Genomic DNA, 17,298 nt, shown 5'->3' with positions numbered 1-17,298 from the left:
GACTCACTCCCCTACACATTCTGATCTCGTCCGCTGGCTCCCATTTCCGCAGTGGACTACCGAAAATTGCCAGAACATTATTTGCAGAAACGTAGGACGGTTTAAAGAAGATGGCAGCGCTGTGCGTAGAAGTGAACACTTCTCCCTCAAGTGGCACTCCGAGGCATTAAGTTTTAGTCACTATAATTTGTATTTATTCTAGCTTTGTACATTGGCACACGCTGACAATGTAAGGAAAATGAGCTGAACACAAACATTTGCCCTATGTGGGTGCAGAATGAATACTAATAGGAGCAGCACTGCTCCTAAGTCAGTTCACTCCGGCGTGCAGAAAACTGGTTTACTCTTGAAACATGAATACCTAACTAAAGGGAAATACTTGTGCTTACCCGTTGTCATTAAGAAACCTGAAAAACTTATCAGAACTGCAATTCCAGGTGTTAGAACACCACAGAGCTGCGCAACACATGCGATCTCCCATTTTAGCCGTCTGCGTCTAATGGTTGACTTGGCTTCCTGCGTCTTCCGTTCGTTGTACGCCTGATCGAGCCCCTCTCTCTAATCTTTCCCATCTTCATACCTGGGATGAAAATCGAAGCAGATGACGAAGCGTGATCCGAATTATGACACGGCTGAGCGAGTGGCAAGGGTGAGCGGAAGTAAGGTCAAACGACTCACGAAGACAACCACTTCCCGTGCTTCACCCGATTTAAAATGAATAAAGAGAGAAATAAAAAAATAGGTTAGGATGTCCGGCAATCGCTTCGAGCGCGCATGCTCCTTGAAACCGAAACGAGCACTCGCCTTCCGGGGGTTTGCCACTGCATGCACGTAAGGCTCCTCGCGACGGCTTGCAAATAAAATACCGACGAAAAAAAAATAACAGTAATAAAAACGCTCAATAACAAGGCACTAGCAGCCATATAACACAGTGTGTTTGTTTCTAAGGTTTAAAAGTTGTTTTATTCAAAATTGAGCCTGTATACGAAAAAAAAAATATTCTCAACTCCAGAGCAATACCTTTACCCATGGAAGCTTGCTGCATCATTTCCACCCGACGCTATACAGCTACACCTGTCCACACTGCAACGTGCCAGACAGCCTGGCGCACCTCCTACTGCAATGCAAGAAAACCCGAGAAACCATCACAGCGGCACAACTAGTAGCCCCAGCAGACGCAAAACAAAACATCCTCGCTGAAACGTGGGAGGCTGCGATCTCCCAGCCTGACCTGGTCGACCAGCGCGAACTCGTCGCCCAGGCCCGGAGGGCGATCCAAGCCAGAGGGTTCCTGGAATAAGGGACCCTCCCACCTCGGCTGACAAGTCACTGCTTCTAATAAAGGTTTTATTCTCTCTCTCTCTCAATTCCACGCGAAAGGCGAAGCACTGATTGCAATAGCAAATTAGTAAATAGCCGTATGAAGTAAGGGTAATAGTTTTATTGGCCGTATAAACTTTGTGAACATTCGCTTACAAACTAAGTTAACAATGATAGAATGTGCAAGCGTGACTCAACGAGGACGTAGAAAGAAACAGACACGTAGATACAGCACTGTCTTTGTGTGTCTGCTTCTTTCTACGTCCCTGTTCAGTCGCGCTTACACATTCTATCATGGATCGAAACCAACTTGCCCGTCAACGTGTTTTAACTACATTAAACCACACGGTGTCACACGCGCACAGGTAAACGTAAACAGATCTCGCTCATGAACGAAACGTTGAAAGCACAGCGAATACGAAGCTACCGGCACTACGCGCACTCTGCAAACATCCCAGATCACTTTGAAGATGAGGCCCGGGCGGGCACGCACTTCAGCTACGTCGCAGATTGCTTTCAAGACATTCGAGCTCCTGCAACGCATCCCTACAGCGTCCGCCAAAGCGTCTACTACGGCGTCCGTGATTCGCTTGGCCAACGCCGTAGTAGACGCCTTGCTTGTCTCCACTCTGTATGGAGCGGCGGGCGAGGAGGACATAGAGGCACCGTAGCAGCCGACGGATAAGAACACCGCTTCTCCCTTGCCTCACTCGAATGCCTCGCGCACGCCCGGTTGCGTTCCTCGCTCGCTCACGCAAGATTGAACCGCGGTCGTCGTGTCGCTCTCACACGCTTTCACTCATGCGGAACCTCGCAGGGACGCCGACGGTGACGGCAGAAATGCGCCAGGAGTGGTCATGTCATTGATATTGCAATAAAACTGCTGCGCATAATTGCGGCAAAATATATTGAAGTATATCCAAGTGCGAACGAAACCACTGGAAGAAGTCTCTCTAGCCTCCACGGTGTTGACTGCTGTGTACGGTACAGAGTATAAGGCGCCCTAGGTTTTGCATTCGGCATCTCGGATGGCCGAAGCTATGGCTGCCGATTTTGCCATGCTAACCGATTTTATTTTAACGTTGATGTGATCATCGTGTTTAAATTTGTAGCTACTATATTTTATTCGTCTTTGGCTATTGTACACGCGTCTGTGTAGTACGTGTCCCGGTTGCGTCCCAACTTATTTTGTGACGTTTTGGCCCTGTCCTCACGTGTGCGTGTACTATATTTTGGACTCATGTGTTTGGGAATTGGAAATGTTATGACGTGTTGTCAGAGCTATCTGGGTAGAAAAAGTGTAAGCTCTTCATAGTGTTGCGGTTTTAGGGGATACCCTAGGTACTGTAGTAGGGCACTGCTTTATTCTGTTGAGTTTACCCTTCCTGGCTGCGTTAATATCACTGACGTTGCGTGTCCTTCAAACGTATTCTGTATTCTCAGGTCTTGGTGGTTTTCAGTGCCAGTGTTGCGTGGTAGTAGTAAAGCTGTTTTGTATGCTGTGCGTATTAAAACATTTGCCTGCATTGCGTCTTTGCTGGAGAGTCTTTGAAATGTGAGCCCGTAGGTTATACGGCTGATGACAAAAGCCTGCACTAGCCAGGTTGTTCACTCTTCCGTGAAAACGTTCGTATTTCAGCTCACCCGGTGGATCATGCGCCCCCCAGTTGTCGTTGTTTTACCTTAGGTCAGCTAAGGTGTGATCTGCTTTGACATTTTGCAGGATAGCTAAATCTAGTATGTGTAGTCTTTGCAGCACCTTTGTAGACCGGCTGTTTCGGTGTAGCTCTATATGTGTTCGTTGGTGCTTTCTCGAGTATTGGGGCTTGTACTCTTACAAATTCGAACTTTTCTTGTGCGGACTGCATCCCTGCTTCTTTAGTGAATCTTTCCATTGGTGAGATAGCTCTCTGAATGAATCATGCATGTTGCCGTCTGAGTGTTGATGTACCCGGATCGTTATGTCATCGGAGTAAATTGCTTGGGCCAAATCATCTGTTCCTCTAGTAATAACGCTAGCTTTCGCATTCCTATGTTGAATACTAGCATGGAGTATCGAACCCTGGGGGGTTACTAATTTTCCGATTCTAAAAGGTTTTGACCTAGTCGAGTCTAGACTTATTGTTTCCGTTCTATTGCATAGGAAAGAGCGTATATATTCGTATATTTTCTCTCCGCATCCGATTTTCTCGAGCTCTTCGAGGATGAGGCTATGTGATATTGATACATGAATAGTGACACGTGTACTTGCCTATCTTTATGGGGCTACCAAGTTTCACCACCTAACAAATGTTATCGCACAGCGCAGAACGCACCTGCATGTATCGGAAGTTTCTGGAATATTATCGATGGTTCCATCCGATGTCTGTCACCGAACATTGTGTAATCTGATTGCATGTATGCGCGACGCGAATAGTGTAGAACTTTGTCGAAGACACGTGGGTACCAGGCATTATTCTGGAACATTCGATGACTGATGTATAAAAGCCGACGCGGTTGACGCGCTGACCAGATTTTCGACGATCGCAGACTGTGTTCGGCGCTATCGTTGTGCTTTAAGTGTAGCCTGTTTTTGTGGGCACAGGTTCGCCCAATAAAAGTAAATTTTGTCTTTCACAGTATTGCTACTGAGTTCTTTAACGTCACTACCACGTGAAAATATTGCGTGTTCGTCGTGGACGACGCAAGCGGGCGTCCCGACGAAGACGACGAACGCTTTCTGGCTCTCGAGCTGTCGGCTGAACTGGCCAGCCCTGCTGTTACCCTTTGTAAATATACTTTGTAAATAGTCTCCCGTCCTGAATCCTTCGTTCGCGTAGCATTTTGGTTAAGGGTGCCGTTCTCCGTCCTTGCCATGGAGCTCCGCAGCGGCCGCACCGTGCTGCTTTTCGCCATGGCCCCCGGTGACGACACCTCGTCTGCTTCTACTCCTGCGACATCGACAACAACGTATGTTATGGTTACCAATCCCGGTGATCCTGGCATATTCTCCGGCCAAGATAATGTCGACGTTGAGGACCGGCTCACTCTGTATGAGGGTGTTAGCCGAAACAACCGCTGGGACCCTACCCTACCGAATGTGCTATTCTACCTGGGCGGAACTCCTCCTATCTGGTTCCAGAAACACGAGGATGAGATCTCTGACTGAATGTTTTAAAGGAGAAGCTTTGCGACCTCCTTGAAAATCCCACCGGTCCGCAACTGGCTGCTAGAAAGGAGCTTGCTACCCGAGTTCAGTCTTCTACTGAATCGCACGTCAAATACACACAAACCGAGCTAGCTCTTTGCCGGAATACGACGATAAAATGCCCGAGGTTAACAAAGTCGGCCACGTACTTAAATGGGTCGCGGACGATGCGTTCAAGTTGCTGGTCTCCAATAATGTCTCCACCATCGACGTCATGGTCAAGGAATGCCGCCGCTTTGAGATCGCCAAAAGCCGTCGTTCTTCCGGCGTCCTAACATGGCTGCCACATCATCTTGCGTCGACCTTACCGCTTCACCACCCTTAAATGAGCCCGTCACACGTATTGTTCGCCGCGACCTCAAGGCTGCAAGTCCTGCGTGGTTCCTTCCACGCCCACTTCACCCCACCATTGACCAACCAGCCCCAGCGATCTCTCTCATTCAGGTGGTTGTATGGCAAGAATTTTCAAACCTAGGTCTTCCTGCTGTCTGCTCCGTCTCCCGACCTGACGCCCGACCGGTGCCGACAGCTACACCTCACAGCGGTCTGCATTCCCCTCCCAGATAGCGCAACCCTGCCGAGTGGAGAACTCTGGATGACAAGCCTATTTGCTTCCGTTGCCTCCACATTGGCCTCGTGGCTCGCCGATGCCGCTCCTCCTCCTCCTCCTGGACATCACCGTATTCGAGGTCATTTTCCCCGTCTCCTCGCCCATATGCCGACACGCACCGTTACTCGTCTCGCCGTATGCCTCGATCCTACCTCTGGCGTATCCGTCGATGACAGCCATCCTGCTCGCACTACCTCAGCGCCGTCCATCCCCGTCGCCCCAGCCACGCCGCTATTCGTCACCGCCCAATTATGAACCCTCCCGGACGGAAAACTGGACCATGCAGCTCTTGGAGGTAGCGCTTTATTATCTTCATCGTACCGAAATCCTCCATTGAGGCTCCCAACGAACCAGAACTTACTTGATGTTGTTGATGATGAGGAATTCATAAAAAAGTTGAGAGAAATTGTCCTTGATGAGGAAGGGTATAGTAGCAGAGGAAACGACCATAAACGCATAATTTTGAAAATGGGGTATGTAGTTGGGAAAGAGACCAAGGAGTGCAAAATAGCCAGTACAAGTTTGAACGCTGAACAAGTAACAAATGTAGTCAGTAGAGTCGAGGAAGAACTTGGGAAATGGCTAAGTAAAGAGTGGGAATATAGTGAGTTTTTAAATGTAATAATGACAGAAACACGGAAAGACAAACAACATGTTCGTTGGAAAGGAAAGAAGAAACCGAAAAGCTGGTGGAAAAGGGAGGTATGAGAAGCGATCGCCGAATGGCAGAAAGCATCCCGAAAGAACAGGCAGGCAAAGAAGGCGCAGTTTCCAGAGGATGAAGTAGCCAGTAAATGCGAAATATACCGGGAGAAGAAGACTACCGTTCAAATAGTGGTGCAAACAAAGATAAAATGTGAAAGGGAACGTTGGTTGTCAGAAATACGTGAGAAAAAGAAGGCCGCACCTAGAATATGTTGGAACCACATAAATTTAGTAGGCAGTAAGTCAACAACAATACAGCATTTCCTAGACGAAGATGAAACAAACTGGCAGGGGAAGCGGCAATAAATTACATCCGAAAAATACAGCCGAATCTTTCGAAGGCAATGACGGGGTGCTATTTGGAGAAAAAAAGAGCATGAAAGGGACCCAGGTGCCAAAGGAGCTGGTGCTGACAAATTTCAACCGGAAGAAAGCTGAAGAGAAAATTCCGAAGCGCACAGCCACAGGGCTACACAAGGTTCGCTTTAGGCTGATTAATGAACTAGGACCAAAAAGTGAGGAATCTCTGGCGAAAGCAGTGGAAAAAACTTTAAAAGATAGACGAATACCAGACAGTTGGCGACAAAGTTGAATAAATTTAATTTGGAAGAGTAAGGGGGAGAAAGATATAATTCACTCATATAGACTATTGAACATTACATAGGTAATATACAGGTTAGCAATAGAGGCAATGGAATTAAAACTGCAAGCATTGGCAGAGAATAATGGCATTTTGGGAGAACTTCAGAATGGCTTCAGAAAAGGTGGGTGCTTGGATGATAACCTATTTGTTCTTGCTCAGTGTTATTGAAATATCAAAAGTAGAAGGCAGACCGTTTTATGTGGCCTTTTTAGACATTACAGGTGGCTATGAGAACATAGACCGCAACATTTTGTGGCATATTATGGAAGGGGAAGGCGTAGGTTACGATTGTCTACAACATTTGAGAGAGATTTACCTAGAAAATACCGTTTGGCGTTGCATGGGAAGGGTTGAGGAGCGAGGACACAGTGTATATCAACAAGGGACTGAAGGCGGGGTGCCCTTTATCCCCACTGCTGTTTATGATGTGAGGATGGAGAGGGCGCTAGAAGGAAGTAATATCGAGTTTAATCTCTCATACGAATAGGCGGTTACAGTAGTAGAGCAGCAGCTTCCAGGTTTGTTTTATGCGGACGACATTGTGTTGCTAGCTAACAAGCAAAGTGATTTGCCACGTCTTGCTAATATCTCTGGACAGGAAGGCAACAATTTAGGTTTGAAATTTAGTGTTAGAAAATCAGGTGTTATTGTATTCAATGGAAACAGTGAAGAGACAGTGGCAATACAGGGCCAGTAATTACCTCGGGTAATAGAACATAAATACCTTGGTATATGCATAAACGAAGGCAATAGATATATGTAAACACAGGAAAAAAGAATAACAGTGAAAGGGAAGAGAAATGCAGCCATAATGAAGCACAGAGCGCTATGGGGATACAATATGTACGAGGGGCTCCGGGGTATGTGGAAAGGTGTAATGGTTCCAGGACTTTCGGATATGTGGTTCTATGTTTAAATCAGAGGTACAATCAGGACTAGATGGGAACCAAAGGTCATTCGGACGCCTCGCCTTGGGCGCTCACGGAAATACTCCAAATGAAGCTGTGCAGGGGGATATGGGCTGGACTAGTTTTAAAGTGAAGGAAGCTCGCAGTAAAATTGATTACGAAGAACGACGGGTAAATGTGGAAGAAATTAATGGGCTGGGTGAGTGTTGAGATATCTTTACAAGAAAAAAACGTTGATTCACAGTGGAGGAAAGCAAATAAGATCTTTAACAGCAAATATGCGGTCTGTAGGGTGGGAAACACAGGGAGAAATAACGTGAATCGGAAAGTCATAGAAGCTGAAATAATCTCATGGGTGGCGGCAATAGAAAAGAAACCTGCCATGAGTAACAACTTAAGAGGAAAAAACGAAATCAGGAAAGAAACAATTTATGATAACTCAAAGGGAAGCTCACTACTTTTCGAAGCCAGATCGGGATGCCTTATTACACGCACCTATAAAGCAAAATATAAGAAGAAAGAATAAGCATGCGTTTGCTGCGGTAAAGCTAGGCAAACGATGGAGAATGTTTTATTAGAATGTGAAGATATCTGCCCGCGGTAGATTTAGGCACCACTGGCCTCCTTGAAGCCCTTGAGTTCAGCGAGAGCAGGGCAAAAGTAAACATGTCCGCAATAGAGATTAATAAGAGGCGATTGGAAGATTGATGGAAGAAAAGTAGGGAGACGACAAGAAAACGGAGACGTACAAAAGCAAAGTTCGCCATAGGGGATCAGAAAATTTGGTTCTGGGAGTTCATAGTGTTTTTGTTTTCTTTTCTTTAACCTAGGTAAGACATTAAGCAGTATTACAGCAAGAGCTTGGCGGCGCAACCCACCGCCCCGTTCCTAAGGGGACACTCACAACATCCATCCATCCATATGAAAAGGCTTAGTGTTGCATTTTCCGTTCGGCAATGTCATGGCACAGCAACACACCACACTTTCATAAACATACTATGCACATCACGGCAACGCGGAGTACTTTCACACATATTGCACAGAACAGAGCTACCAGAACACAAGAGACGGCACAGTGGGACAGGTATTCATCTCCATAACTATCTTCCAGAACCAGATTACATATCTACTCGTTGTGATTACAACAAAAATGATCGCAGCCTATAACGGCAGAACAAACCATTTTCGCTACCCTTTTTTCCCTCAATCAATTACACAATAGAAGAGTCTATCAAATGATTTAGTAAATGAGTCAAAGAACGAGCGATTTTATTCTATGCTAACACGGCACTCTTGTGAAACAAACTGTATGTGTTATATATTCTGAAAACCTGTTTGTTTCACCTTACTTGTATGTCTTTCACTAAATGCTATTCCATTGCTTGTATTTCTGAGTATACCTGTGCAAACCATTTTCTGTTTTACTGGTTATGCTTTGTCCTCCCCCCTACGGAATGCCTTTAGGGCAATGTAGGTACTCTGTAAATAAATAAATAAATAAATAAATAAACAAAGCTGCCTACATCCATATCACTTGGAACATTATTATGTAGGGATGATTTTTCGACCTTCATTGTTGCGGCAGTGAGTGACTCTGTGTTATACGTAATTCAGCAATAAATTCCGATAGATTAATAGTTTGGGTATAGTAACTTAGAGGGACGCCGAATAGACACAGACCTGTTAATTTAAAACCGCACAATAATGCAAGCTTTTGATTAGCGACTTTCCTTATCAACATGGTGGCGACTGCGATCTAAGCCTTTCACTTCAAAGCCGTAGCGGATGGCGCTTCAGGAACAGATGATGTTTACAAAATACATTCTGTTGAGATCGCTTCACAGTTTTCTCGCCTAATTTTATACAGAAATGGCAAACAGTCTGCTATCCACCACGTCCGTACGCCGCTGCAAAACGGGTACGTGCGAGCCGGCGGCCTGATTTGAGGCCTGCGTATAGTGTAAGGATGAATCTGACCGGAGCGCTGATGCCACCACTTTCGACCAAGCCTCGGAAATCATCGTTCACCTTCCTGTCCACAGACTAAAAGTATTCGGCTACCTCGAGGACATCGTTCTCTGCTACACGCTGAGTAGCTGCATGTGACTTGTCAGGATATTGGAGGAGAGCGGACGTAAATACTAGCACAGCATCATAGAAGGCTATGATACAAGTTGCTCACCGTGATGTCACGATACTGCTAAATACGAGAATCAAAGATTACTCACCGTGGTTGGCTTGACTGGCTCCGCTCCCCATTGATGATATCCACACGTGTACTTGTTCATCTTCATCGGGTGACCTCGTTTCACCGTCTAATAAATGTTATCGCATAGTGCAGGACGTGCTCGGATGTATCGGAAATTTCTCGAAAGCTATCGATGGTTCTATCCGCTTTCTGTAGTCACTGAACTTTGTGTAATCTGACTTCATCGCGTGACGTGAATGGTGTGGAACTTTCTGAAAAACACGCGTGTCCCAGCGATTACTCTGGAACCTTCGATGACTGATGTATAAAAGCCGACGTGCTTGACCCGCTGATGATATCGACGATCGCTGACTGCGTTCGCCGCTATCGGTGTTCTTTGAGTGTAGCCTACTTTTGAGGGCACTAGATCACCCAGTAAAACGCTAGTTACGTCAATCACAGTTTTGCTGCCTTGTTTGCCGTCACTACTACGTGACAGTATCAGAAAGCTAACTGCTGGTGTCTGTTTTGTTATATCCACCTTCAGGACAGTAGTGCTAATAAAGATTGTTGCGATACAGTCTACTAGGCTACAACTAGTATAACCATATCGTAAGTACAGTGGTTGAAGCGTCACCGTCGCGACAAGTGGCCGTGAAGGATAGCTCCGACTTTGGAGTATGCCGTTTCTCTCCAAGCGCCTCTACTACAAAGTTGTGTCTGCGCTGTGCTAGCCGTGCTTTCTGTTAGAGAGATGGCAGTTTCGCTTCGTACTGACGTTCTAGTTCGACAGTGCTTCCGGGAATCCCGGCACTCGACACAGTGCACAAAGCTGCCGCACACATGTGTGTTGCATTAGCATGGTCTCCCGTTCACGACTGGGCATATTCGTTTGCCCCGTACCCCTGAGCCTTTCATTGGGCTTTTCGTACTTTGTTGTTTCAATCGTGCCTCTACATGTTATCTTCGAGAGTGTCTCCTTATAGTAAGAGACGTCGACAGCCGCATTTGTAAAACTGCAACGCAGAAGTCAGCAATTTGTAAACGCTTTATTTTCAAATTTATTTTCTGGATATTTTTTGTTCGTACGCTTGCTTGTACTCCGCCTTTCATGAATATATATTTTTACGAAAGGATGAAAGAAGAGAGAGAGAAAGAAGATCGCCAGACGCTGGCTCCTGCGTGTTGTTACTAGTCAGCCATTATAACCCAATTAACTCTGCTTGTATATACATTGTAAATACAGTCTTATACTCTCAACATCCCGGTAACATATTGGTGGGAGGTGCGGGGTACCACGGCTGGAAACGGAGCTCTGCAGTGGACGTGGCATCACCGTCCTCACCATGAATGACGGTGAGCACTCGGAATCAACGTCGTTGCCACCCCCGAAGCCACCATTGCCCGCTACGTCGCTGTCCACTTCGGTTCTGGCTGTGCAACCCAAGAATCCCGGAACATCCTGCGGGACTGATGGTGCCGACATGAAAAGTGGGTGGCTATGTACGAACAGATGGTACCCTACGCTTATGATAGCTAACCTGTTGTTCTACCTAAGAGGCACGGCAAAGGTTTGGTTCGAAAACCATGAAGAGGAGCTGACCATCTGGGACCAGTGCAAAGAGAAGTTAACAGAGTTGTTTGGAAAACCAGCCGGCCGTAAAACTGCCGCAAAGCAGGAACTGGCGTCTCGTTCCGAATCCCCCAAGGACTCCTATGTTTCGTATATTCAGGACGTGCTGGCGCTTTGTCGTAAAGCCGATCACGACATGACAGAAGCTGAGAATTTCTGACGACACCTTTAATCTGCTCATGTGCAAAAGCTGATCGACAGTTGATGCTATCATCAAAGAGTGCCGACAATTCGAGCAGGCCAAAAGCTGACGCGTCTTGCACCCATTCACCAGACATCCCAATACTGCCGCAACTTCCACCTGTGAAGATCAGCACGCACAGCAGCATGCGTCACCATCAAAGGACGTGGTGCGAATCATTTGACGTGAACTGGACGCGATGGCGCCCACAGCTTTCTGTTCGCGTAGCCCTGCTGCTACCCCCTTTTCAGTTCCCCTCGTGCAAGCCATCGTTCAACAGGAACTTGAAAACTTTGGCCTACATTCTGTCTGTGCTGTCACTAAGACCAGAGCCAACGGACGCCCTTGTACTATTTTCGCTCCACCCCGACGCTTCTCTACGAGTTATCGCAACTCGACTGAGTGGAGAACCGCAGACGACCAGCTGATATGTTTCACCTGTCGCCGCATTGGTAATGTCGCTAGACAATGTCGCAACTCGTGGCCCTCAACACCTCGCACGCCGACCAACCTGAGCCATTTTAATAGAAATTCCTGCAATGTTTCGGCCAGCGCCGAGTCTAACAGCACCGAGAACTCTGCTAGGAACACGTGGTACAGTCGCTCACCATCGCCGCGTAGACACAAACCTCGCTCACCGCAAACACCTCACCCATCTTCCCGTTCGCCGCAGCCACGTCGCCTTTCGTTCCCTGTAGCTTTCGGCCGCACCCTTTCGAAAAACTGAGAAATGCAGCCCTCGGAGGTAATGCTGCTTTGCCCACTACTGCAGCAAATCCACAGTGCCCACAAAGAGAAGCTTCATTGACGTTAATATAGAGGGCGTGCTTGTCCAAGCACTCGTCGACACTGGAGCCCACGTTTCTGTGATGAGTGCTAGCTTACGTAGACGTTTAAAGAAGGTCCTCACCCCAGCAGCTGCCCGAGTGCTTCGTGTGGCCGACAGTGGCGTGCTGGTAGTACTTGGAATGTGTATTGCGCGCATAAGTATAGCCGGCCGCCTTACTTATGTTCTCTTTGCTGTGATCGACAACTGACCTCACGACATTATCCTTGGATTGGACTTTTTATCACATCATTCCGCTTTCATCGAGTGCGCAACCGGCTTTCTTCAGTTGGAACTGCCTCAAGTCTCCAATGTTCCTAGCACCGCTCCATCGCACTTGTGTTCGCTTCAAGATGTGCGTCTGTCACCTGAGGCAGTCACTTACGTCGCTTTGACCGCACAGCCACAGATTCCCGACGGTGAATATCTCCTTCGCCCCATCATCGACGTGCTTTTGAACCAGAACGTTGCTCTTCCGCATACGCTGGTGACGATTACTAATAACAACGTCATTCTTTCGCTTCTGAATTTCAGCTTGTGCCCTCAAGTGCTTCCAGCCGGCATGTTCTTGGCCAGCGTTTCGAATGCTTCCGAATTTGACATTGAAAATCTGAATGCTGAGAGCGGTTTCTTAGCACCAATTGTAGCTCACAGCTCTGGTTCCCTAACGGATGACTTGGCGAAGATGATTGCACCTGACTTCAGCTCTGCACAAGCCACGGACATACGTCTCCTCCTCGAATCGTACCTTCACATATTTGATTTCGGCGACAAGCCTTTAGCGCAAACATCTGTTGTGCACCACCGTATCAACACAGGTGACACGAATCCTATTCGTCGACGTCTATATCGTGTATCGCATGCTGAACGTCGAGTCATCCAATCAGAAGTGGACAAAATGCTCCGCAAAGGGGTCTTATAATCATCAGCCATCCCTTCGGCTTCGCCTGTCGTCCTCGCGATACAGAAAGATAGTACTTGGCGTTTTTGCGTCGATTATTGCCACTTAAACAAGATCATGCGAAAAAACGTATACCCAATACCACGCATCGATGACGCCTTGGACTGCTTGCACGGAGCTAAATGCTTCTCGTCCATTTATCTTCCATCCGGCTACTGGCAGATTTCAATTGATGAAATGGACCGCGTGAAGACGGCCTTCATCACGCCGGATGGTTTATATCAATTCCAAGTCAAGCCCTTTGGCCTATGCAATGCTCCTGCGACATTTGCACGCATGGTGGACTCTCTTCTGCGATGCTACATATGTACCACCTGTCTCTGTTACCTTGACGACGTTATTGTTTTTCCCCCACGTTCGGCAGCCACCTTACCCGACTCGCTGCCATTCCTGCAGTCTTCCGAAAAGCCGGCCTCCAACTGAACTCCTCGAAGTGCCAATTCGGTCTCCGTCAGATTATCGTGTTGGGACACCTGGTTGACGCATCCGGTGCCCACCCAGATCCGGAAAAAGTTCGCGCCGTACGCAGTTTCTCTGTGCCACCTTCTGCTTCTGACGTGCGCTGCTTCGTCGGCCTGGGTTCTTACTTTCACCGTTTCGTCATAAACTTCGCCGACGTTGCTCGGCCTTTAACAGATCGTTTACAGAAAAGCACGCCGTACTCATGGGGCCATGAGCAAGCTCACGCGTTCGCTGCTCTCATCAGGTTTCTGACCACCGTTCCTATACTTGCCTACTTTTATCCATCTGCATTGACCGAAGTCCACACTGACGCAAGCGGCCATGGCATCGGCGCTGTTCTTGCCCAACAGCAGTATGGTACCGAGTGCGTGATAGCTTACGCCAGCCGCCTGCTGTCACCTGCTGAGAGAAGTTACTCCATCACCGAGTGGGAGTGCTTGGGTTTAGTTTGGGCTGTCGCCAAGTTCCGGCTATATTTGTACGGCCGCACGTTTTCGGTCGTTACAGACCACCATGCCCTCAGCTGGCTGTCTTCCCTCCGGGACCCGACAGGACAGCTTGGTCGCTGGGCTTTGCGGCTGCAGGACTTTTCATTTGTTGTCAACTATAAGTCTGGACGTCTGCACAAGGACGCTGACTGCCTCTCACTACACCTCGTGGATCCTCGCGATCCTGTTGCGCATGATCTGGTGGCCTGCGTGGTGGCTCTTACTGACATGACTGACATGCGCGCTGAACAACAACGCGACGCATCCTTACAGCCCATCATCGCCGGAGTGCAATCCGGCAGCACCGACAGCACACACCACACATTCGTGCTGCATGACGGTATCCTGTACCGCCACAATATCAACCCTGACAGCCCTGAGTTGCTCCTTGTTCTTCCTCATCATCTGCGATCCGTCGTTCTATAACAACTTCACGATGCACCGATGGCGGGACACCTTGGAGTTTTGCATACATACGGCCGCGTACGACACCGGTTCTTCTGGCCGGGCCTCTACCGCTATTTGCGTCATTAAGTCGCAACTTGCGAATTGTGTCAGCGCCGGAAGAAACCTCCCCTGCCGCTTGTCGGCAGACTCCATGCAATTGAAGTACCCTCTGAACCATTTTTTCGCGTCGGCCATGACGTACTTGGCCCTTTTCCGACGACGACTAGAGACAATAAATGGATCACCGTCGCTACTAATTACGCGATACGCTACGCGATAACAAAGGTGTTGTCGACTTGTTGCGCAACTGACGTCGCTAATTTTCTCCTTCACGACGTCATTCTCCAGCATGATCCACCTTGACAGTTACTTACAGACCGCGGCCGCTCGTTCTTGTCTCGAGTTGTTGACGACCTCCTCCGCTATTGCGCCACTGAGCACAAGCTGTCCACCGCCTACCACCCACAAAGGAACGGTCTTACGGAAAGTCTCAACTGAACACTCACAGAGAGGCTGTCGATGTACGTTTCCAACGATCACCGCGACTTGGACGCCGCGCTGGCCTACGCGACATTCGCGTATAACTCGTCCCGACATGACACCGCAGGATATTCACCCTTTTATCCTTTCTATGGTGGCGAGCCCACTTTGCCCTTTTTTATCATCGTACGTTCTGTACCCCGCGTTGCCACTGAGTACACTCGTGAAGTCATCGATCGCGCTCACATGGCGCGTCAAGTCGCCCGATCTCGCTTATTAGCCTCGCAGCATTTGCAAAAACAGCGTTACGACCAGTGCCATCGCAATGTCCAATTCGCCCCAGGTGCTTGGATGCTGCTTTGGTTACCATGTCGTCGGGTGGGCCTCTCCCAGAAGCTCATTTCTCGTTACACAGGGCCTTATGAGGTCCTACGACAAGTTAACGACGTCAACTACGAGATCGCGCTGTTACAGTTTCATCCATCCTAAAGTCCGCCGCCTGTTGATGTCGTGCACGCTGCGCGGCTGAAGCCATACTTCACTCGCAGTTTTTCGCCTACCGTGCGCCGAGACGGCGATTCACCATCCGGGGCTCCTGTTATAGAAAACTGAAAGAGAGAGAGGAAGAAGAAGATCACGAGACGCTGGCTGCTGCGTGTTGCTACTAGTCAGCCATTTTAACCCCATTGACTCTGCTTCTATATACATTGTAAATACAATCTTATGCTCTCAACATACCCGTAACAATGTCTTCTATTGTTGGTCGGTGCTTCCTGTCTCTGTAGTGTCGTGCGGGCTACATGATAGCGATGATGCATGATGGCGGGCGCAGACGCAGGCGAACCGGCACGCAAGTGACGCTGGATATACAGCTGTATACCTGGTCGCATGGGGCGGTCGAGCTCCTTTGTGTTCAGGGCAGGGTTTGTGTTCCTACTGTGGATTTGGCGGTGTCGCTTGCGGCGGTGATGCGCCGTTTGCTGACGACGTCAGCAAACGTATTTTGCTTTCGCTTCGACGCCGTCGCGGATCGCGCTTCAAAACGGCCACAAATACATTTAGGATCGATTCACCTTCTCCTCATCCAAATTTCACGCATGAAAACGACAAAGTCTGTGTGATATGTGCGGTGTCTAGGCTGAGATGCCTGAGTAGGCGCTTGTGTATGATGCCTGAGTACGCGCTGAGTACGCGCTTGTGCAATCTTGCGTGTATTGGCGAACTTCTTTCAACCTTGGAAAAATACCTTTATGTAACATGTCTTTATGTAATTTTTCTCTTTGACACATTTATTCTAATTATATATTTGAGAAGTTGATTATACAATGCAGACTAATAATGTAACTACGCGAAAGCAAAAAATGATCAGAGTGTCTCCAGCCGACACAACAGTACCTTGGTACTGTCTGACTACGTAGAATTTGCGCACTTTTAAATCTTGGTGCATCATAGCTGGAACTTCCTGTATACTTTCCCTGCGCTAGTTCAGCTAGCCACAATGAAACAATCACTGCTTGTTTGCGGTCCTTGTCTGACGTCATTAGACAGTTTCAGTACTGCGTCATGACGATACGTACGCCGCACGCAAGCGCTTTGCGGAACGTAGGAGCGCGTGTCACGTCAGGACTTTTAGTACTGCGAAATGCGCACATACGTAAGCGGGCGAGCGTTGTTAGAGGCCGGGCGCGTCGGAGCGCGCTGGCCGCGTCCGCCAGTGCGTCGAACCATCGGTCTAACTATAGACGCTGTTGATCTCGCCAACGTGATGTAGCGTGTATGCGAGTTCACGCTAAGTGGAACTGTATTTAGGCCTTTAAAAGACTCTACATTTAATTCGGATGCAATACACGAATCATAGCGATAAAAATAACCGAGTACTCGCTTTCTGAGCCTGACATGATCATTCGCGAAACGGCGCCAACAGGAGGTCGAGCCTTTCGCACTAACAGCGCACACTGAACACTCTCTCAAAAACAAAGTTCCTATTTTTTGCTATGCAGTCTCACCGTGCAAGAGCCGGGAATGACTTCTTCGCGCTCGCTTCGCGTAGCAAAGCCCAACCTTAGGCCATTAAGGTACAGCCTTCTGCTGGTCGCCTTTGATGCCGCCATTTTGCGAAAATCTTTTGTGTCACGCTCTCCCGAGCAAGCGAATACCACGAGAGCAGCACGCAAGGCTCCCCACGTACGCAGGCAAGGATCGGAGGCGCGCGTACGCAGCGGCCGCGTACGCATCATGTACCGATCGTGTTGCGTTCTG

This window comes from Dermacentor andersoni, chromosome 3 (assembly GCF_023375885.2).
Source record: "Dermacentor andersoni chromosome 3, qqDerAnde1_hic_scaffold, whole genome shotgun sequence".
Classification (NCBI taxonomy): domain Eukaryota; kingdom Metazoa; phylum Arthropoda; class Arachnida; order Ixodida; family Ixodidae; genus Dermacentor; species Dermacentor andersoni.
This window is presented reverse-complemented; position numbering follows the sequence as displayed.